This window comes from Leptopilina heterotoma, unplaced genomic scaffold (genome assembly GCF_015476425.1).
Source record: "Leptopilina heterotoma isolate Lh14 unplaced genomic scaffold, ASM1547642v1 Lhet_391, whole genome shotgun sequence".
In the NCBI taxonomy this organism is placed as follows: domain Eukaryota; kingdom Metazoa; phylum Arthropoda; class Insecta; order Hymenoptera; family Figitidae; genus Leptopilina; species Leptopilina heterotoma.
The window spans coordinates 304,783-330,171 of NW_025111059.1; the positions used below are offsets into that span (position 1 = coordinate 304,783).

General features: G+C 30.7%; 1 protein-coding gene across 1 annotated transcript in view; it reads right to left on the minus strand.

The window, feature by feature from the left end:
- LOC122506067 (membrane metallo-endopeptidase-like 1) overlaps positions 1-25,389 on the minus strand; it is a 225,499-nt gene that overhangs the window by 47,743 nt on the left and 152,367 nt on the right. The window lies entirely within an intron of this gene.

A 25,389-nucleotide genomic window follows, 5' to 3' on the forward strand; every position in this document is an offset into this window, starting at 1 on the left:
ATTTGTATTTCTTTAAATCCTAAATTATTTTTTTTACGCAGTCAAAATAAAGTCTCATTTTAAAATAAGGCAAAATTTAATTAAGTGTTGAAGATATACACGTCGAAAAATAGTCAGATAATGTATCAAACTCCTTGAATTCTGGAGCGCAAACCAATAAATTTTAGGAGACAACTACTTCTTGGATAATAATATATCTAACTGTTTAGCAGCAATATGTTTGCGATAGGTACACTGTTAGAAAAGTCTGTATTAAATTTAATATACTTGTGTATAAAGCAAATATCCATCGCACAGTGCATTATGCATTATGCACTTAAATTAAAGATACATGTATATTAAATTTAAAAATATGAAAAAATGAAAAATTTGTATGGACTGGGATTCTTACTCTATAATCTAGATTAAACTTGGCGCTTTGGACCTCACGACCAAATGATCACAATGGCTGTCTTTGGCACTCGCCCAAGTTAACTCCGGGTTAATGGTGATTAGTTAGACCAACAGAATGTTTTTGATGATTGGATAATAGTTAACTAGGGGTTAACCCTGGGTGAGTGCCAAAAACAGCCACTGAGAACTAAATTTCTATATTAAAACTATACGATCATTTTTAACAGTGTAGGATACCTTTTCGCTCAGATAAATTATCCAATAGCTGATGTAGTCGAATTCTTCTTTCATAATTATAATTCTCATTCAGTGCAAAATTCTAACATTAAAATAATTAGATTATTTTTAAAATAACATAACATGAAAAATGGAGACGCATTATTATTCCATAAAGCAATTTTCCTATAATTTGTGGAAGACAGAATTTTATGTCAGAAGCTTTCTTGAACCGAAATTTCTTTTCTGCAAATTCTTAGTTTTTAATTTTCTTTTTGGAGCAAATTTCATATACATATAGAAATTTTACTTCTAAGGGTGGAAATTTTAACGCCATTAGTAAAAAAACTAATGATAATTGTCAAGTTTTAAACTTAGAAAAATTGTTAAAGACTTAAAAAATTTTTTTTATCATTTGCGTCTTCTTTAATCTTAATAATCAAGAATAGTATGTTTTGATTTTATAAATCTCTTTACAGTCTAAGCAAATCGCATTCAAGTTTTGACACCATTTTCGCCGCTTTTAGGCCAACGCAGAATTGAAACTTAACCGGAACCGCAATCGTAATCGTGAGCGGAAGAATGAGTTAGAGAAGCAGGAGCAACAAGTAAATGTGTACTTTTAAGAAATATTTTTGTTGATTTTTTTAATTGGGTACCACATAGTGAAAAAAATTAAAATCCTAGGTGGCGCATCATTCCAGCTGAAGCACAATGTATCCAGTAACTGTTTTTTTTAAATTTGCTTGAAATTTAGTAATTATGTATTTCTGGGGTCACTCATTACGAATGTAATGTTAGATTTTCAAAATTAAAAATGTCGGATCCAATACGACGGACGATTTTTGCAAAAACTCACCATTTTGGCTTGAAACTTGTCACTCGGGGGTTTTCGGGGTCTCTGATGACGAATTTAATGTTAGTTTTCAAAAATGTTAAATTGAAGATTCATTATGGTGGAGGATACATTACTGAATACATTGTGCTTCAGTCGGAATGATGCGCCACCTAGGATTTTAATTTTTTCCACTATGTGGTACCCAATTAAAAAAAATTGGACAAGTGCGAGTTGTACTCGCACTGCAATGGCGGGTTCCGTACACAAATATTAAAACAATACTTGCAACATTTATCGGTAATTGGTAGAATTAAAATAAACAATTAAAAAAATATATTAAAATCATTTGATAAAAAAGAATAACTAAAAAAATTAAAGTATTGTATATATCTAATATTGTAAACAATAATAAGCAGAGGAACTATAATTTTGAAAATTTTGTTCCTCTGCTTATTATTGTTTACAATATTAGATATACAATACTTTAATTTTTTTTAGTTATTTCTTCTTATCAAATGATTTTAATATATTTTTTTAATTGTTTATTTTCATTCTACTAATTACCGATAAATGTTGCAAGTATTGTTTTAATATTTGTGTACGGAACCCGCCATTGCAGTGCGAGTACAACTCGCACTTGTCCAATTTTTTTTTATTTTTAGTTAAGAAATTAAAGTCAGAAAACAATCTCTCATTTATCGTCTTAAAATTTCACTCTTTCTTAAAATATTTAATGCCACGTGTTTAAACTAAAAAAAATTTTTAAAAAATTTTTTTTTTTGAAAAAAAAAATTTTTTTTTAAATTTTTTCTTAAAAAGTTTCTTAAATAAATTTTTTGTTGTCAGACTGTAATAATACACCAGGATCCCAATTTCCAGCTCATTAGGTCAAATAATGTAAAAGTTAGGGAAAACAAATTTTTTTTTAATTTTTTAGTTTTTCCTTGACAACGCTATGGCCATCATTACATATCAAGTTCTCTATATTTTTCCTGTAATATTCGAGTAAAAATACACCAGCATGCAAAATTTCAGCTCTCCATGTCGAATAGTTTAGAAGTTAAGGGGGGGGGGAATGGTCACTTTTTATGCATTTTTGGCCAAAAATCTTGTTATTTCCTTGACAACGCTATGCCCATCACGTCCAATCACATTCGCTATATTTTTCCTGTAATCTACGAGTGAAAATACATATCTGGACCAAATTTGAGCTCTTTAGGTCAAATAGTTTAGCTGCTAGGGGGGGGGACACGATTTGGCTACGGACAACAGAGTCTCACCAATAGGGTTCCGCCGATACACCGTAGGTGTACGGAACCCTAAAAATCAACAAAAATATTTCTTAAAAGTACACATTTAGCAGAATTTTCTGTGAAAATTCGAAAGTAATATCTCCAAAATAAGAACAAATTTTTTTTCTTCATACCTCGGTCGAAAGTACGTATTTCCCGCTGCGATTTCGCAGCAGAAAGTCAAACATTTGTGCTTTGGTTGATTTTCATACCCAACCTCTATTACAGCGGGAGTAAAAGAATTCTCTGTCGGTAAAAACACCACTGTCGGAAAATAAGAAAATTTCGAGTTCAATGACAATTTAACGAGTAATTGTTATCGCAATATAAAATGAGAAAAAAAATTATCAAGAAAACTTTTTATACTTTATAAATTTATTATCCACAAGCTCTGAATATTAAAATGAACGAAATCTTTTGCTGATATAATTATATTCAAAAATTATTTTAATAAACATTAAAAACAAAAATAAAATAACTAATAATTTTGTAATTTCTTTTTCAATACGTGCCAAAATGTTATTATAAAATTGTAGGTAATAATTTGAAGAAATAATGAAAGTGTTTTCATTAGAATGTTTAGAATTTTAGAAACATAGAATTAATTTTGTACCACCAGAAAAATTCTTTTGAAAATATAATATTAATTTATCTTTCCCATTTTTTCCGTGCCTGCCCCCGACCAGAAGCACTCGCCTCGCTCGTGCATCAAATGTCGGGGCAGGCGAATATTGTTTGCAAGAGAGAGACAGAGAAAAAACCAGAGCTTCACGAGTGTCCGCTAGAGGCGTTGAAGCAAGGAGCAAAAGTAAATAAAGATGGCCGGCTGTCAAATAAAACTCGATTGCAATTTTCTTAAAAAATAAATTACCCAGCGTACTTTCGACCGTATATAAAGAAAAATAGTATACATTACACAAGCAGAAATTCGAAAGCCCTAAACTACGCGATAATGCCCTCGGCTTCGCCTCGGGCATCATTTCGCGCAGTGCAGGAATTTCGAACTTTCTGCCCTTATAATGTAATATACTATTTTTTGAAAATTAAAAAAAAAATTGTTTGAGTTATTTTGGTGGTCAAAACTTTTTGAAATTTCTCTTATTAATTTATAAAACACGTATAAATTTTATTAAAATCGATCCAGTGGTTTTCCAGAAAAATTTTTTGATTTTCTTTTCCCCCTCCATAACTTCTACAAAAATACATTTTTTGAAAAAATATTTGGTGAAAAATTGTATCTTAATGCTGCCAACATGTAACAAGAATTTCAAATTTTTTTGAGCGGTGGCAGATTTTGCATGCTTACTCCGCTAGGCCCTTTGAATTCACGGACAGTCTTACTCTTGTATGTTACCATGACAACATGCATGGCAGGCAGGCTACCTGCAGAGGTGTAACTGAAGCTTTAAGTTGAGTCTCCAATAAGACAAGGTGCGCATCGATGTTCATAGCTATAGGTATACTAAAGTATGATGTGGTATATCTATAGCTATGAACATCGATGCGCACCTTCTCTCACATTGGAGACTCAACTTTAGAGAGAATTGCATAAAGGTAATATAAATAGAGTGGGGATGGTCTGTATAGAGGCGTCTATTTGATAGAAAGAAGAAACAATATTAACACTATCAGGCGTCTCTCTTGCACTGGAGCTCATTGGAAGTTACTAGTGTTAAATCTCCCTTCCTCTCTTCTTCTTGTTCGATCTAAAGTGTGATACACACTTTAGAATACGTTGGTAACGTAAAGGAGAATCTATTACATTCTGTCATGAACTATAGTATAAATAGTACTAAGTATAAATTAAAATGTCGGTAAATTTGAAATTTTATAAGAATAGGCAGGGAGTGAAAGAAGGGATACGAAAGCTTCTATACGCCACCCGTCAAACTCGCTCATGCTATGAGGAACGTATTGAAGAACCGGCCAGTTCCTAGGATCCTCACTGCGTTCCTCGATGTGTTCAAGGATTATTTAAAGTTATTTTTAAAATTGTTAACTTTAAGTTAATTTTCCGCAATATTTAAGACGTTTTTAATTAATTCAAATTCAATGTAAGTAAAATGTCTAATTTGTCATTATTGTAAAAATGTATTAAATTTTTTATGGGACTATTTCATTGTATGTTGTTAAATAAGTTTCGAAACTTATTTATAGGTACATACACAATTAAATAACAAATACTTTTCACTTTCCAGTTATGTTAAAGTATTCAATAAAAAATCTTTATTTTCGGGTATGCCAACGAACATTTTGTAAAATAGAAGATTATAAATATAAACAAAATATTTTAATACATCCCGTGCAGAAAAATGGTGCCCTCGTGGATTGCCCTATTCCCATATGGAAACCGTAAAGGCAATCCACGTGGAGCCCTCGAAGGCGTGACATGCTTTCCCTCATGGGTGCTCTCATGGAAAATCCTCATTAATTCCATATGGATTTACCATGTGGTGCCCTCGTGGATTTCATGAAATGCCCTCGACTTTATTTTTCAATTAAATTAATTACACTGTGTGACAGTAAAATGACACTTTAAATCGGACTTCTCCTAACTTGTTCGTCTTGAAAAACTGAAAAAAGTAGTATGTTTGAAATTTCCCAAACACCCCCAAAATTTAACTTTAGGGGCAAAAAACCGTTTTTTGTGTATTCATTACACAGGACCACAAAGGGAAATTTAGGTGGACATGTTCTAAGCATAGGTGGCCTTTTTGTTTTTGGGGTCGCTGATTACGATGCCGGTGTCCGTATGACCCCATCACGTCAGCATCAAGGTCAACTCAAGGTCAAACACCTCATTTGACCCCGGATTCGGAAAGAGCGGAAAATTTTACTTCCGAATACATTTTGACCATTTCAATGAACCAACCTTTCAAGGTCAATTGAAGCTCATTTTCCTCCGGTGTTGGAAAAATTAAATATTTCGAATTAATGTTTTTGGCCTTGATTTGACCTTGACGCTGAGGTAATGGAGTGATATGGACACCTGTATCGTAATTAATGACATCAAAAACATAAAAAGCAATTTGTTTTAAAATCCATTCCTAGCTAACTTTCCGGACAAGAGAATAAAATCAAAATTTGACCTTCTAGATGACCATCAGTTTACCTCGAAAGGTTGGTTCATAAAAATGATAAAAATGTATTCGGACGTAAGATTTGCCACTCTTTCCGAATCCGGGGTAAAAAAATTAAATATTGCAAAATAAGCTGTTTGACCTTGATACTGACGTGATAGGGTCATATGGACACCGGCATCGTAATTATCGACCCCAAAAACATAAAGGTCACCTATGCTTAGAACATGTCCACCTCAATTTCCTTTTGTGGTCCTGTGTATTTTTACCGGCCCAGTACCTTCCTGGTACTATCATTTGGTCCTGTTTTTATACCGACGAATGAGATTTGCCGGTGATAATATTTTTACCGGCCCGCTACCCAGGCAGAAATGCCGGAGTTCAGCCGATGCTTACGACCGGCATGGTACCAGCCCGGTGGAAAAAACAGACTAACACCTTCACCGGCGTAGTAGTTGATAAAAAATGTCCGGTTGATAAAAACAACCGGCCCACAGTGGGACTTTTGCATTTTTTTGTAAAAATCTAATATTTCTTGATAAAGTAGACCAAAATAAGTAATCGTTGAACCATAATAAAACTAGATAGATACAAAATAGGAAAAAATTATAGAGAAGCTTTTTTCTAATTTTCCTGGGCCAGGAAACATTCGAGAAGTTAGCAATTTGAAGAAAACGACAAATTGAAGTATACAGAGCAAACAAATTTGTGAGACTCTACAAAATTCGTTAATAGTAATCTGCTTCTAAGATTGTTACATTAAAATATGAATGAAACTTTAACTTTCAAAATGTCGAATACAATATGGAGGACTAAAATCTCAAAAAATAATCGATTTTTACCAAACTTGTTTTTCAGATGTTTTTTGGGTCGTAGAATGTAAATATAACATTCAAATTGAGAAATTCAACATGGCGGTTGCAATATGGCGGACTAAATTCCCAAAGAATATTCGATTTTTATACTGTTTTTAGAACACTTTGGAATTTTTGCTTACTTCAATTAGTCAATACTTACTTTCACACTTTACAATTAATATTAATTCTAAGTTTAAAAAATATCTCTAAAAAGCAATAAAATACTAAGTTTGGGAAAAATCCAAACACTTTTTGAGTGCTTATTCCATAATATTAAGTCCACAATATTGAATTTCTCAATTTGAATATTATATTTACATTGTACGACACAAAAATCATCTAAAAACCAAGTTTGGTAAAAATCGGGTATTTTTAGGGAATGGTTAGAGACTTTATTCATGGTAGAGCTGAGAGTGGCCTTTGTATCGCCTTTAATAGCAAATATTATGAGGTTAATGTTATCTTTTCTCAAAGCAATTTTTTGTTTGTTGAAGTAATCTCTCAAACATCTCAATTCATTCTAGTTCTAATATACGAAGCCCCCGGTAGTAATTTTAACCCTCCATCCGTCGCACCTTTTTTTGTAACGCGATCCGTCGCAGGTGAGGGAAATTCTCACCCTCATAAATTAGTCCAAACTTGTTCTAAAATGCCAAATTTTTTTTTAATGTTCATTAGAATTTCTAAACAACCTATTGGCAGTAAAATTAACTTTTATTTCCTGTTAATTATTTAATAAAAAAATTCATGACAAATGAAATCGAGTATACGCGGTCAGTCGCATGGTGAGAAGTTCCCTCACTTCGCGTCAAAAATCCCCGACATTTGCTGCTTTCAAATTCAATAACAAAGAAATTAAAATATAAAAAACACCAAAATTGTTTTAATGTAAAGAAGAAGAGTGCCGTAAAAGGTACTGAGAATATGAAATTATAATTTTTTGTATTTTAAAAGTTATAAATAAAAAAAGAAACTGGGTGAGGGAAATTCTCACCATGCGACGGATGGAGGGTTAATCTATTTATTGAAAATTTGTCGTCTACTCTTGATATGTTAATGTATGTTTCCAAACTCTCCCGTCGTTGTGAGAGTCGATTTTAATTCTAGAGTTTCAAATCTTAACCAATTGGACCCCGCATACTTTCAATTCTCTTGTTCTTTTTTCTCGGAAAGACATTCTTCAGATGTTTTCGCAAATTCTAGGGGCAAAAGTCTTGTAGATGTTATGGAGACTAGCGAATTTATTTTATTAAACGGGCGTGCGCGCTCTGACTCGCTGGCTAATTTTACTTTCTTTGGTCCTTAAGTTAATAGTGTAATCGGTTTAATTTGGTGTAATATCAACGCTCTCAGTCATTTCACTGACCTTTGAGTTTTGAAAATCCCGACTCTTTCTGATCATTTTCTGGTTTCTTTATCTTTTCTTAAGACCCAGCAACCTGATTTGAGGAGGCGTTCCACTATTCCTATTTGGACTTGGCACGCTGAAAAGTCATCTTTTTTGCTGAGTCCATGGCTTGGAGGGAAGAGGTGGCGGAGGTGGACTCGGGGGTCGATGAAATGAATAAATTTTTTACAACAACAATTAAAGTTGTAGCGCTTAATTTAGGAATGCAGAAAAACGTATCCGATCATTTTTACAAAAAGCAAAAACCATGGATCGATAGAGAATGTAAATCTACTAGATATATCATGAAAACGCCATTAAAGGATTTTAAAAAAGCTATTTTTCTACAAGCGCGAAAGCATCTTTTCTGAATGCGAAAAGGGAACTAGCCACAATTGAAAGGATTAAGAGAGCGGAGTGTGTGAATGCTCGTATCAGGGATATTGAGAACTGTAGTAATTCGTCTGGCTTTTGGAAGGCTGTTAATGCAATGCGTCCTAGGCAACGAAATAATTGTTGTATTAACCTAGACGCTTGGTATGACTTTTTGTTAAAATGTTACCCGGCAGCTAATGTTTCTGTGCGCCCAGCTGTGTCCCTGCCTATACTGTCTATCCCCATGCTCGATGAGCATATATTTTGACATATATTTTTACCCTTTTTAAACTGTAGGTCAAAAAGATTCTGACGTAATGTAATAATCGTTAGGGCCAGTTTCTTGACGTGTCTGTCAAAAATTAGGTTTATTTTGACATTTATTTTAACGCTTTTTAACCTGTAGGTTAAGAAGACGTCAAAGTTAACATAGATTTTGATGTATCATAAAAGTCGGTATTGTCCCTTTTTAACTTGTAGGTAAGAAGATACGTAAAACTACACATAGATTTTGAAGTAACTAAATGCAGACTTAATGTTGAGGTGAAGTTTGCCATCTGACCTAACACTGCAAGGAAATTTTAAGGTTATGTTTGGTCTCCCACCTATCATTTTGACTAAATTTTGACGTTTTATTTCTGCTCTCTTATCTTTGGAGTAATGTTTACTGTCTGACATAAAACTGTTTTATCGATCATACTGATTGCACGTGTTTTTAATTGCCTCTGGTACATATAAATTATTTATTGTTGTTCTTTACGAATTTACTTGACAAAATAGTATCAATTGTTGTACAAACATTAGTGTATTATCTAACGGTGTGTTTATGTGTGGAAATTGGTAGCTTTTATGCTTTTTCTGACTTTTAATACTAGTTGTATAAAAAGTCCTATTGTACAATGCCTGCCTGTCCGGAGTGTTTTCTTGTGATAAACAGAAGTGATAAGGATGGAGTGGCATGTGAAAAATGCGGCAGATTGGCTCACTTTAAATGTGCTATCTCTGGCAATGATTTGGACAAAACAAAGAGAAATGCAAGTGCATTTATTTGCAAAAAATGCAAAAGTGAAGTGAAAAACAGTGACATCTGTGACCCTAATACTCAACCGTCATGCACTAAAGATAACAGTTGCTCCTTAGCAGGGAATACATCTGTTCTCTCTCCCGCAGTCAGCGAAGCAATACGTGTAGCAGTCGAGCAGGGGCAGCAAGCAGCATTAAATTGTTTTCATGATAAGTTTGAAAATATGTTTAAACATTTTCAGACTAAAAAATTTGAATTTAATGAAAAACTTAATAATACTATACAGAGTATGAAAGACAATATTGCTGAGAATTCTAACAAAATTACACATTTGGAAATTGATGCAACTAATCAAACTACAGAACTCCAAGCAGTTAAAAATAGAAATAAAGAATTGGAATGTAAAGTTTTACTCCTCGAACGTGATATATATACACATGAACAATTCAATCTTCAATCTTCTTTGGAAATTTATGGTATCCCAATTAAAACAAATGAAGATCTTACTTCGCTTTTTTGCAAAATTTCTGAAGCATTAGATATTACTATCACCAAACATGACATCTCTAATATCTTTCGTTTTAAAAAAGATATTGTTCGTGATAATATCCAACACCCACCTGTTATTCGGGTTAAATTATGCAGACAAGAATTAAGGGATAAGATTATCGAGCAGCGTAAACGCATACCTGATTTTTCCACTACAAACATCGGCTGGACACTAAAAGAAAAATCTCCTATCTACATAGGTGAAACTTTATCCTCATTAAATCGAAAAATTTATTCGGCAGCGCTTCCCTTAAGGAAAAACAATAAAATAAAATATCTTTGGGTAGCAGGAGGTAAAATATATTGCCGACGAGAGGATGGTGCTCCGAGAGTGCATCTAGCCGGTCTCCATGAGGTCATCAAGATTCAATAGCAATCACTGCACAAGCACAGTAATTCGATAACCTACACATAAATGTATAGGTGGTTAGACTTTAAATAGTAGAAAAAGTTCATCAAAAAACTAAAAATGTTAGAAAAAGCTCTTATAATTAATAAATTAACTATTCTACAGTGGATTTATCCATTACTTAAGTTGAATTAAATCGTAAATTGTTCAATTATTAATGATTAATATGCGAACTGTGAGACCTGTCAATGTATTGGTAACATGCGTGATACTTGTAGCAGACTACGAATCACTACGATCCTATTCTGAACGGCGGAACGAAAGGAACTGATTTGGATAAACGCGCGAAGTTTCAAAATGATGTGTAAATAAAGTAAACATTGAAAAAATTGCTTTCTTTGATTTAAGAGATATTACTAACAAAATATATCTTTTACCTTTAGAAAACGTTTTTTTACAACAATGTGATCAAAAATTAGAAATTTAGCAAAACTTTTTCGATTATTAAAATAAATGAATTTATTTAAATAAATATTATTTAAAGCTAAGAAAAATCAGTATTTTAAATAAAACATAATTCCACCCCCCCCCCCAAAAAAATGGATGTTCTAGACCAAGTAAAATAAAATTTATAAACTCTTCCTTCTTAAACAAAGCTTTTTTCTATTTGTTGGTTGAGCTAAACGAAATGGAGAAAAAATTAATATTTAAGAAATAAAACATATAATTTCCAACCCCTAAAAGAAAAAATGGATGTTTTAGACCAATTGAAATAAAATTTAAACTCCTCCTTTCTAAAGACGGAGGGTTCTTCGATAGAAGCAAATGGAGAAAATATTGAACTAAGTTTTTAAAGTTAAATAATAATTTTTTCTCCATATTCTTTAACTGAACCAATGAATAAAAATGTAGGAGTTTGATTTTTTTATTGGCTAATAGCAGTTTTTTCGTGAGGGGTTCAGACTTATATTTTTTTAAGTTTGATATTTTCTCTATTTTGTTCTATTGAACACACAAGTAAAAATAGGTTTTATTAAGAGGGAGGAGTTTAAATTTTAATTTAATTCGTCTTAAGCATCCATCTTATCTTTGGGGGGTCGGATCTAAATTTTATCTTTTTTAAATATTATTATTTTCTCCATTTTGTTCTATTGAAGCCACAAATAAGAAATATTTTTCTTTAAGAAGGAGGAGTTATAATTTTATTTTAATTGGTCTAGAACATCCATTTTTTCTTTTGGGGGTTGGAATTATAAATTTAAATATAATTTTTTCTCCATTTTGTTTAACTCAACCAACAGATAGAAAAATTGATTTTGAAAATGGGAGGAGTTTGTTTATTATTTTTATTGGTCTAAACCATTCATTTTTTCTTTTCATTCTATAACACATATAGTAATATGTCTTATTTTTCAAACATTAATCACTTTCTCCATTTTCTTTAACTCAACCAACAAATAAAAAATTGCACTTTGAAAATAGGAGGTGTTTATTTTTATTGGCCAGAAGTCTTTTTTTCTTAAGGAGTTAAGACTAAATGTAACTTTTTAAAAATTAAATATTCACTCCCTTTTTGTGCTATTGAACCAACGAATAAAAAAATTGCTTTCTTAAAGTAGGAGGAATTATTTTTTGTATTCTACTAAATATAATAATAATTGATTTTCAATCAAAATTAATTGTTTAGGTTTTTTATTTTTTACATGAAATTGTTTAAAAAAATTTTATTCAAATTTATTTTTCTAAGTAAAATACTGATTTTTTTAGCTTTAAATAATATTTATTTAAATAAATTCATTTATTTTAATAATCGAAAAAGTTTTGATAAATTTCTAATTTTTGATCACATTGTTGTAAAAAAACGTTTTCTAAAGGTAAAAGATATATTTTATTAGTAATATCTCTTAAATCAAAGAAAGCAAATTTTTTCAATGTTTACTATATTTACACATCATTTTGAAACTTCGCGCGTTTATCCAAATCAGTTCCTTTCGTTCCGCCGTTCAGAATAGGATCGTAGTGATTCGTAGTCTGCTACAAGTATCACGCATGTTACCAATACATTGACAGGTCTCACAGTTCGCATATTAATCATTAATAATTGAACAATTTACGATTTAACTCAACTTAAATAATGGATAAATCGACTATAGAATAGTTAATTTATTAATTATAAGAGCTTTTTCTAACATTTTTAGTTTTTTTGATGAACTTTTTCTACTATTTAAAGTCTAACCACCTATACATTTATGTGTATCGAATCTGTCAGGAATTTCAAGTAATTATTAATTATTTAGAGATTTATTTATTGCAATATTTGCTCAAATCTATTCTCTAAACATCCATTTTACATATTCAACACTTTCTTTTGCTATCAAACACTTTCTAAATAATTTATTTCTACTTTTACCGTATGTCTACCATTTGTCTACCATTTGTCCACTTTAAAAGTGGACATATAGTAAATCCAAATCTGTCAGGGTATATGTATGCATATATATAAGTAGTTAATATAAATATAATAAAAATCTAACACAAGACATATAAACAATATATATAGTTGTATATATATATATACTAGCTGCGATATTATTAGTTATTGTTATTCCTACTTATATATTAATAGCTGCGATACCCGTCTTTGACGTGTTTCTTAGTATTTTTATAGTTTTCCATATTGAGTATTGATTGGTATTTAACCAACTACATTGAAACTAATTTTCTTGATGATTATTAATATTAATTAATGAAGAAGAAAACGAAATTTTAAGGAAAGAAAAAAGATAATGTTTAGAATTTTTAAAATCGCCCAAATGTGAAAACCATCATGGCTTAATAACGGCCCAGTACTGGCAAAGTTGTCACCTAGTCTTGGTCGATATTATTGGGACTACTCTTGTGGTGTTAATTACGGTTTGACGTCGGCAGACGTTAATGGCCCAATATTCACTGCCATTACTTTCCCAGTATTGGCAAAATACAAAAACTAATATAAATTATTCCATTTTTTATTAATTAACTACGTCCCAATATTGGCAATTATATTTTGCCATCATTGCAGATACAAAATTTTTACTATTAATGTGCCATTACTGAGCCGATCAACGTCCCAATATTCTGAAACTGAAAATACCAACGTTTATTCGACGAAAATTTTTACTTTAGCTAATTGCTTATTTTAATATTAACACCCTTTTAAAAAAATTACAAAAGGACCACGGATTTCCCGAAATTCCTGGAAATTCAACTAAATTATTGTTTCCTCGCCTCGCAAGCATTTTTTTCTCTTAATAATCACAAACCATTTAAAAAAATTGCAAGAGGATTCGAGGCGAGGAAAGTTGTGATTTTTATTTTTTTGTCACGGATTTTCCAAAAATCCGAGAATTCAGTTTTATCCAATACTTTTAATTACAACTTGCCATCATAAATAGAAAAGTTTAGCCTAATAGTCTGATAATAATGTGCCACTATTGGTCCGTGCTAAGTCCCGTTACCAGCAATGAGACGTTTTGAATGCCAGTATAGGCCCAGTAGTTTTTGCCAGTTTTCTGCAGACATTCACTGAAAAAATTACATTTTAATTTTAAGAAAATCTTAATATTAAAATCTTAATATTCTTATATTCCCCACTTAGATTATGTGGGAAATATTCTTACAATAAGAAGAAAATTAGTATTGTAAGAATATTTCCTACTTAATTTAAGTGGGGAATATTCTTGGCGCATATTTAAGAAGTATTTCTTAAAATTAGAATGTAATTTTTTCAGTGCTGACGGGCCCGTTTTGCAGTCTTAGAATTTCGCATTTGGAGCTTATAAAAAACCATTTATTATCTTTTTTCCGAGAAGCACCACGTGGAGGTGACCACTATTGGTTGTTTTTGGCAAGTTTTTAAATCCCGTGCAGAAATTGCCCTAACAGGGCCCTGACCCCGCATGAAACCGGGAACCCGACCGGGCCCCGGCCTGGTAGCTCGTCCAATCGGGCTTTTCGTCATGGCGCTGGGCGGGTTCCCTGTTTCACTCCGGTCTGGACCCGGCCAGGCCCCTGTCAAAATTTCTACTCGGGATTATTTTCCAGGAGCTTAGTAAAACTAAAAAAATTCTTGTTAATTAAATTTGATAAAAGATATGAAACATTTTCATTTCAGTATTACTAAATTATCTTGGATCATAATTTGTAAAAACAAAAAACATCTTATTTAGAAGTAATAAGTAGGTAAAATCAAAAAAATTAGATATTAATATTTTCAATTTTTATGGGTAAAAATATTTAAACTTTTAAATTTTATATTTAAAATTCCTATTTTTTTCTATTTTTATGATAAAATTGAAATTAAAATTACCAAGAAAACAAATTAATTAACTAATTAGAAAATATCAATACCAACTTAATGCAAGAATTAATTAATATTTAACCCTTTGAGTAGCAGTGATACATTTAATTTATATGAACATTTTTTTGTTAACTTCTGTATAACTTTCTTGATTTTAAAAACTGAATATTGAAACAATTTTTTTGGTCCAATGAGGCAAATTTCTTGCTTTAAATACTGGTCTTTAAATAAAAAAAGTTTTCTGTACCCCTTTGCCGAAAGTACTGTCTTCCCGGTCTGATTTGGCTCCGGGAATAGCGACTTTTGTGGCCGGCTCGACAGACCCAACGAGCGCTCTGATTGGTTACAAGAATTTCAACACACGTACATGTTAGCATAGCAACCACACAAACACGTTACTTACAGAGCTCACGTTTTGAAAACAACTGACAGTCATCAAAATAATGCATGAAATTTCTTATTTTCTTTTATTAATTATTATTATATTTTGTATATTATTAAATATTTATTTGTAAAAGAAAATTTCTTGTTTACTATTTTTTAAATTTTACTTCCAATTATTTTTTACTTATAATTTTTTTTCATGCCCGCCCCGACCAGCTAAGTCTCGGCTTCGCCTCGACTTTGCAAAAGTCGGGCGGGCAACTTATTCAGCTATTTTATTATTCAAACAATAATTATTTAACGTACTTTCGGCTGGGGATACAGAAAAATTGTATACGACACACGGCCAGAAATTTGGATAACCTAGCGAGCGTGATATATGATAAATCCAACTTTCTGGCCTAGTATCGTAATATACTATTAATAACTTTCCATAAAAAGCTTGTTTAAAAATCAAAAGTCATCATTTTTGTAGAAAAAATTTGATCAGAAAAATCGAAAAAATTTTCAAAATACGTCTTTTTTTGAAATTTTAGTATAGAAATGGGTTGTATTTATCTAAAAAGTTAACTAAGGATAGTTTTTCATCCATTTTATAAAAAATAAAAATTTTTCATTTTTTTGATTTTTCGAATTTTTTGAAAAAATGTCGTAACTTTCGTTTAAGTTAATATTTTTTAATCGGATAAGGCTATGATTTTAAGTTACGTTAATACCTAATAGACTGCCAAGTTTCACTTTAATCGGTTAAACCGTTTTGAAGTGATGCGCGAACAAAGTTTTGCATACAGACAGACAGACAGACAGACAGACAGAAATTTTTTTTTTACATTTTTCGAATTCCCATGTCTCAAAACGAAAAAATATATAAAAATTTTCAAGCTTGGAGCATTGTACAGACAGAAGTCTGATTTTATTAATATATATATATATATATATATGGGTCAAATCATACCTAACAAATCAAATTTGTCCCTCAGTTCTCCGATTTTTGTGAAACTTTGAGAAATTGTAGGGGAATACATGCGAATAAAAATTCCAAAAAAGATTTTCGAAAATTTTGAAAATTTGTGGTTGTTCAGGGTTTTTAAATTTTTTTTTTTGAAATTTTGAAAACGCAATATCTCAGAGACATATGGATAGATTTTAATGATTTTTTCCGGGATAACTTATTATAAGCGTATCTTTAATTTTTTTCTAATAGCGATATTTTGATTCCTTAGGATTTCACGAGTATTTTGACATAAAGAAATCGATGCAGACTCTTAAACTTTCGGAGATATTGTATGTTTTGTCTTTCGCGCAGGGCCAAAAAGCGCACTGAAGCAAAGGCTCTGTGTACAAGGTAACGGTCAAAATTACCTAATACTCGCGTAAATTTCAAACAAATTGAATTCTTTCTTTTTTAAATCAATTAGTAACATTTTATTAATAAATAAATAATAAATGAATAATATTTAAATAATAAATAATTAAATTATAAATAATTAAATAAAAAATAAAACTCGTAAATTTCAATCGAATTAAATTCTTTCTTCTTTAAATGAATTAGTAATATTTTATGAATTTCATAAATAATAAGTTATCAATAAATAAACAAATAATTTGTCTGCGTAAAATAAAATAAACAAATTAATGTAAATTAAAAAACAGTTCCTAGTAGATTATTTGACTACTTTTTAACTACTCTGATTTGTTCAACAAGTCCTACATTAAATTAAAAGACCTGTTTTAATCATCAAAAAGTAGTTAAAATAAATCAGAGAAATAGAAAAATAAAAAAGTAATATATAATGGAAAAGTAACATTTTATTCGTTTACATAAAGCGAAGACCTAGTTCGCGAATCGAGTAATTCTTTATATGAAGAGCGCGCATGCGTAGACTCGACTCGGATAACTTCGTTCAGTCTCGTAACGCGACTGCGCGTCGGAAGAGTGGATTTGTCAAAGAGGGGGTTCTAAGAGTCTCATTTCTAAATCAGCATTTGTTCGAGCACCCTCAATATTTGTAGCAAGTGATAATTGTAGAACTAGGTCTTTTTAATAGTCTTTTTCATAGTTTCAGGTCCCGCTACCTTCAAAATTTAGGTCAATTTTGAGGGCAGTTTTGACCTAGACGTCAACATTTGACAAAAAATATCCGCTACCCTCCAAATTTAGGTCAATTTTGAGGACAGTTGTGACCTACGCATCAAAATTTGACAAAAAATATCCGCTACCCTCCAAATTTAGGTCAATTTTGAGGACAGTTGTGACCTACGCATCAAAATTTGACAAAGAATTCCCGCTACCCTCAAAATTTAGGTCAATTTTGAGGGCATTTTTGACCTAGACGTCCAAATTTGACAAAAAAAAACCGCTACCCTCAAAATTTAGGTCAATTTTGAGGGCAGTTGTGACCTACGCATCAAAATTTGACAAAAAATTCCCGCTACCCTCAAAATTTAGGTCAATTTTGAGGGCAGTTTTGACCTAAACAGCAAAATTTGACCAAAAATATCCGCTACCCTCAAAATTCAGGTCAATTTTGTGGACAGTTTTGACCTACGCATCAAAATTTGACAAAGAATTCCCGCTACCCTAAAAATTTAGGTCAATTTTGAGGGCATTTTTGACCTAGACGTCAACATTTGACAAACAATTTCCGCTACCCTAAAAATTTAGGTCAATTTTAAGAGCAGTTTTGACCTAGACGTCAACATTTGACAAACAATTTCCGCTACCCTCAAAATTTAGGTCAATTTTGAGGGCAGTTTTGACCTAGACGTTAACATTTGACAAACAATTTCCGCTACCCTCAAAATTTAGGTCAATTTTGAGGGCAGTTTTGACCTACGCATCAAAATTTGACAAAGAATTCTCGCTAAAATTTAGGTCAAGTTTGAGGGCAGTTTTGACCTAGAGGTCAAAATTTGTCAAACAATTTCCGCGCGCAGACTTAATGATTAGGTGAAGGTTGCCATCTGACCTAACAATGTAAAGTAATTTTAAAATTGTGTTTGCTCTTACACCTATCATTTTGACCTAATTTTGACGTTTTATTTTTACTCTCTTATTTAGTTACGTCACAATCTATGTGTAATTTGACTTTTATTTAACTACAACTTAAAAAGGGACAATAAAGGACAACAAACGTATCTATGATACGTCAAAATCTATTTAAAATTTAACGTCTTTTTTAACAACAGGTTAAAATGGGTCAAAATATATGTCAAAGTTTAATCTAATTTTTGACATATAGATAAAAAAAAGGTCCATAACGATTGTTACATTGCGTCAAAATCTATGTGTATGTTGTCATATATGTATTGTATGTAATTTATACACTGGGGTCAAAAAGTTTCAGTACATTTGTACTGATTACTTTTAAATGCTCACTTCACTTCAAATTCAAATATTCCTGAAAAATAGATGTTAGAGCTATCAAACTAGGATCATTTTAAAGTTCAATAAATTTAGAGTCAAATAGGCTAAGATATAACCAATTGAATAGTGTAAATTTTGAAAATATAATCCTTTAAAGTTAGAGATTTTTTGTGAAAATTGCGATTTTGAAATCTGGAATTCAAGCGCACGCCAATTGAAAAAAAAAAGTTTTTAAGATTTGATAGTTGCACAATATCAAGTATAAATTCCATTCTTTAATTCTAGACCAAAATAATTCACATATATTAAGTATTTTTTTTAAATTCTAGAAAAATAACTTCCCTTGCTCTCGAAATTTTTCAAAGAATATTAATTGCAAATTCGTCGTTTCCATTCACTTGTTTTATCAATTAACCACACTTTTAAAAAATATGCACCTTTTTGTTATTGTAAAATAAAAAATAGTCACCTGGAAAGAAAATAAGGAATAATGGTAGAGTTAAAATTTATAAAACTATAAAAAGAGGGATAAATTTCATGTAAATATCTTAAATTTTCTAAGATGAAGAGGTTCAATATTTTTTAAAAGTGTGGTTATTTGATAGAACAAGTGAATGAAAACGACGAATTTGCAAATTATATTCTTCGAAAAATTTACAGCAAGAGATATTATTTTTATAGAATTTGAAGAAAATACTTAATAAATATGTGAATGATTTTGGTCTAGAATTAAACAATTAAATTTGTACTTTTTATTGTGCAACTATGAAAACTTAAAAAAAAATTTTCTTCAATTGGCGTACGCTTGAATTTCAGATTTCAAAATCGCAATTTTCACAAAAAATCTCTAACTTTAAAGAATTATATTTTTAATATTTACACTACTAAATTGGTTATATCTTATCCTATTTGACTCTAAATTTATTGAACTTTAAAATGATCCTACTTTGATAGCTCTTACATCTATTTTTACAGAAATATTTGAACTTTAAGTGAAGCGAGCACTTAACAGTAATCAGTACAAATGTACTGAAACTTTTTTACCCCAGTGTACACATATAACTAGCGCAAAAACCCTGCACGATAAAATAGTAAACTTGCTTAAAAGAGTTATCATCTACGACAATTGAAATTAAAATCGACCGTGATCTAGACTTGTGTGATAGGTGGGCGGCAGTCGGTTCATTTATCTGCACTCGTGGTAACTAATCGGTTGTCGCTTGCTTATCATAAACGATGATAAGTAGTGCGAGCACAAGAAAGTTCTTAATTCAGACACTAGAGTCTTAGATTTAAAATTATAAGAATGAATGTATGAAAAGATGACTAATTATATAAAAATTGTAGTAAATTGTTGCAAAAAGCGAGTGTCACATTACTTAAGATCGAACAATTGACATATAAGAAAAATGATCTAACTCATACGTGTTTTATACATTTTAGCAAGGGTACGTGCTTTATACATTTGAGCAAGAGTACGTGCTTTATACATTTTAGCACGGATAAGTGCCTTTTAACCGTCTCATCCCCAGTCAAGTAGACTATTATCTAGTATATAAACCCCTGTTTTCTACAGTCAAATGTCAAATACTCCGGTGAGTTTCTGCCCGAATAGTGTCGTGAGTCGGCCCTTCGATTGTAATATTGAGTTGTAGAATCAGTGTTAAACATCAAAAGAATATTTGTTTTCTGTAAGGAAATAACTTGCACTATTCTTAACTTATGTCTTTACTTCCATCGTATAATAGTTCAATTTTACTATTCTCTTTCTATTTTAATGAAATTAGTGCAAGTTCTTTCCGATTACTAAGAAGACAAGTTTTCTTTTGGTATCAAGGTACAGTGTCAGAAAGAACACTTAGAGTTTATGAATAGAGCTATTAAAATAGTCGTTTTAGTGCTTAAAGTGCTAAAATACGAACTGAAAAACTTATAACTACATACTACTAGTACTACGGTGACGCAAGCCTGGTTGCAGTCACATCATCGTAATCTCATCAATAACGAAACCTCAAAATTGTAAGTAACTGTAATTGTTTAAACTAAATATTATAAATAAACAATCACATAAAAAGGAATATGCATATGTTTATTTAACGAGAACCCATAGTTCTTATAAAGTCAAAACGAATCCACACTAGAAAAAAATGTCAAGTCTTACCAACTTGACTAATCAGCAACTTGTCTCCATTCTACTAATTATTTAGTAAACTAACCTAAACCTTAGCTCGGGTCGTAACAGCTGATTTGTTGGCAGCGGTGGGATTTGCTACTTTGTTAATAAATATTAAATATTCCAAAAATATTCGAATTTCATCAAATTCACCCCTTAAAATCCATTTTATCATCAACTAATAAATTATTCTTTCTTTAATCGGCAATTGCGGATAAAATTGTACTCGGTTATTGTGCAAGTAATTAAATATTAACACTTAGAATTGTTGTTTCTGCTCGCGGTTAGGAGTTATACGAAGCATTTTCTTTCCATTCACGTTGTGCAAGTTAAAATTTAATTACACTTTGAATAAAATATTAGATTGACAAAATTCATACCATTATACAATCACACTACATTCATTATATACAAACATATAACACATTAATTATTATACATTAATCGTTTTAGAAGGTTGATTTTACGCCTTTTCGGCGAATTTCGACCTTGCAATTTTACTCTCGTAAACTTGTTATTAAAACGATTTCATTACACACAACTGTTAATCTTTGAAAGTAACATTTTACGCCTTTCCAGCGAATTTGTTAATTTAAAGGTGCCAATTGAGAATTAATTAAGTTGAAACATAATCGAGGTTATTTTACGCCTTTCGGCGAATTTCGACCTTAATACGCTGAAATTCTACGCCGTTCGGCGGGAATCTCCTTTGTTTCACTTTAATAATTGATTTTCTTTTTAACTAATCATAAAAACAACAGGTTGAACTAGATTAAAGACAAAATGTCTTTTCTTTCAGTTTAACCTATCATGCAAAACGAGGACCCAGTCTTCAAAAAGCCTAGAAATAGAGGAGGAAGAAAGGTTCAAAAGATACACCAGGAAAAGTCTTTAGAAACGGTGGAAAAATTACTAGAAGTGAAAACTTTAAATTCACAACAAGAATTTTCAGACTTCTTTGAAGCACTTTTAAACATTACTGAATCAGTAAAAAATAACAAAAATTAAACTATAAGAACAAAATTTTTTACTCTTGTACACAATAATGAAAATAAAATGAGTTATCATTAACATTCATTGTCCTAAAATTAATTATTCATGTTACTCTTTAACCAAAAGAATAACATAGTAACAATTTATTCGGATTATTTACAAAACATATCAGCAGATTTTATCATTGATTACACAGCAGATTATAATCTAATAGAAAAAACTAAGCAAGTTCCTTTTATTCAATCAAAAAATTATAACTCCAAAAGTATCATCATTCCTATTGTATGTGAAGAGATTAAATTTCATATCGTAAATACGGGACTAAAATTGCCAATTTCGGGAATTGTAGGTAATAAATTTACGGAAAAACTGTCATTTTATCTTGAGAAAATCGATCTAGAACTTACAATAGATGAGCAAAAAACATTAAAAAACGAGTTTTTTTGTAAGAGTAAACAAACATTTATGCCAAATTTAACAATTAATCATCAAAATAAAACTATTATCATTTATTCTAACAATTTTAAGAATAAATCAGCATTATTTTTATGTGATTCTTCATCAAATTTTAACCTTATCAACAAAAACATAATAAAGTATTCCAACTTTATTGAATACTCAAAACTCAGTAATAAAAAATCTCTATACGCTGGAACCATAAAGTTGTTAATACTAAACAGAGAATTTCAATTTTACACTATCAATACAGACATAGATTCTAAATTTTCTGGAATTATAGGAAAATCTTTGTTAAAAAGACTTAAATTAATATAAATAAAGCCAAAAATTATAAGATAAAAGTTATTCAATCATGTGTTTTGTTTATGTAAGTGTTTTTATTGCAACATTAATAATTTTAATCACTTTTTTGTGGTTTTCATAAGACAGTGCTTAATTTAAATAATTCAAATTAAGCGCGAGTCTCCCTTGGACAAGAAATTGCATTTACTTAAACTACTGTATCTCGCCTTTAGGCGACGATCTCACAGTAGTACAAACTAGTTGAAGTCGGACTGGCGGCCCACGGCTAACGTATATATATAGATATAGAAACACATTAAAAATCTAATTGTCGAAAAATAAATTCAAGTAAATAGTAAAAATCATTATTTTCCATGTGTTTTGTTCAATCCAACAACATTAAGTATATTTAATAGAAAAGTTTAATACGCCAAATAATAAAATCATTAGAAAAATAAATTCAGGCAAATACATACATAGGTACACTGAAACACCTTGTAATTATCCAATTGGTGAATTTAATTCTAATCATATTATTTCTCAAAATAAAAATTATATTCTTGATCCTACAATACCTAAAAATTTAATCAAGCAGTCAGAATTAGAGACTTTCGTTAATATTAATAAAAATTTAACTTATTCACTTTTTAATAACGAAATTCAAACTATTGGTGAAGTAAATTTACCCATAAAAATAATAAACTTATATACTGATGAAAAAGAAATAATTGGCGAAGTCCCAATTAAATTCGAAGTGGTGAATTATCAGAGTGATTCTAATATTATTGCAGTTTTAGGAGCTCCCAGTCTTGATCAATTTTGTCAATTTAATTACTTTCAAGACGAATTATTGTATCAAGACGAGAGCTGGACTAAAGACACAAAAAGAAATATAATCCTTAAAAGCCTTGAGGCAATAGCTCAAAGTCCATCAGCATTAAGTTTGATTAAAGAAAATCAAAAATAGGACACGTGAATCCTACTAATTATAACTAACTACAATTTTAAAAATCATAATAAAAACTCGTTTTTATTAACTATCATTGTAAATAATATTAATCAAAGCTTTAAAAATTAATAAAAGGCAAAATAATAAGTAGTATTCAAATTTAAATATAGCGCGAAAACATATATCATTGATTTTAACTACTCATTGACTTCGCGCGCGGTGTACTCGCAGTAGTTCGAGCCGCGTCAAGTCAGACGCCCATACCGCGGAAACAACTACACTTATTAAGCTTAATCCTTTAAGCGCCATCCACACCTAACCCCTCATGAGTTTATATTTCTATTTTATAGAAAGATACAATAATTTATATCCACTTATTTTATTAAAATCAAGATTCTTTAAAGAATTCGAAGCGAAATTCATTATTGACTCATCATTACCAATAAATTTGATTAAAAATAAGGAATTAAATTCTTACTTGGGTATTGATTATACTAAAACTCTTTCACTAAGGGAAGGTACAATAAAAACCTCAGGGAAAACTAAGGTTTGCGTTAATCATACAGTTCTAGAATTTCATTCCATTAATTATACAGGGTTCACAGATATAACCGGTATTTTGGGAATACCTTTTAATTTCGACATTATTAACGAATTTTATTAAAATAAATTCATTAACCGTTTATGAAAAATGGTAATCAAATAAGCAAAATGCCTGACGATGATGAATCTGTTAATAATGACCTCATGGTTACTACCATGGCGGAATGCTTTGCACTACAACAAGGAACTATGCATATTCCTCTTTATGCTGGTAAAAACATGCCCTTAAGAGATTTTCTCGAAGATCTAAAAAATGGAGAATCTTCTATCCCTGTTAATTGTGATAAACAATATGTTAATTTGGTATTATCTAAATTAAGAGGTGCTGCACGTGATAGCACTTATGGTAAAACTTTTGAAACCCTTGAAGACCTTGTTAAACATTTCAAACAAAGATATGCCCCTAAAAAATCTTATGTATGGTACCTTTATGAGATATCCACGATTCGTATGACCCGAGGTGAGAGTATAAGCGAATTTTACGATAGATTAACACTTCTAGTAGCCGGAGCAAAGGCTGCATTATTTAGTTCATACGGAGAAACAAAAATGAAGAACATGCTAGAACCTTTAGACGATTGTGCTTTAGAAGCCTTCATTAACGGTGTTCCTGATGCAATTTCTAGCTTAATAGAAGCTCGTAAAAGCGACAAATTGAGTGAAAAGTTAAACGAAATTCTAAAAGGTGCTCATAAAGACATATAAGAATTAACCAATATGATCCAAATTATTGAAAATAATAATATAAGTAAAAAGAAACAAATCACGGCGGATGTTAATAAAGGAAAAAATGTAACTTTTGCAGATCAAACTAGAAGATCAATAACACCCTTAAGCTTTAATCAACCTCTTGCAATATCGACACCCTTCAAACATCCCATAATACAAGAAGAAACATCTGAATCTGAAGAAGCAGATGAAGAAAATCAATCATCAAATAACGAACCACTGAGAGACCAAACAACAATTAGGTCAAAATTAGAAACATCTATTAATAGCATTCCACCAGAAATTACACAAATAAAAGACGAAATAAAAGAATCTTTAACATTGAACGTAAACAGTTGTAGAGAAAATATAACCTATTATCGAAATAATTACGCTCATTTTCTGTCTGCCGATTGCGAATTTATAACTCCTATAAAAAATTACTCATTGACATCGGAGCAATTGATCCTCAAGAAATAAAATTAAAAAACCCTCAAAAGGAACAAATACTAATTACTCCTCGAGGACAGTATAATATTTACACCTTAATAGTGAAACACAATCATTTTGATCCATTAATAAAAAAGGATGTCCTTGATATATTACAAAAACTAAAAATCATTCTTCAAAACGAAAATTTAAAGGAAATTAGAATTTCCAGAAGAAATGACCTAACTGACGAATTAATGAAAGGAGAATTTTTACAAATAATAGATACAATCTTCCAAAATAGCGCCATAAAAGTCACTATATGTTATGGTCAAGTTACAAT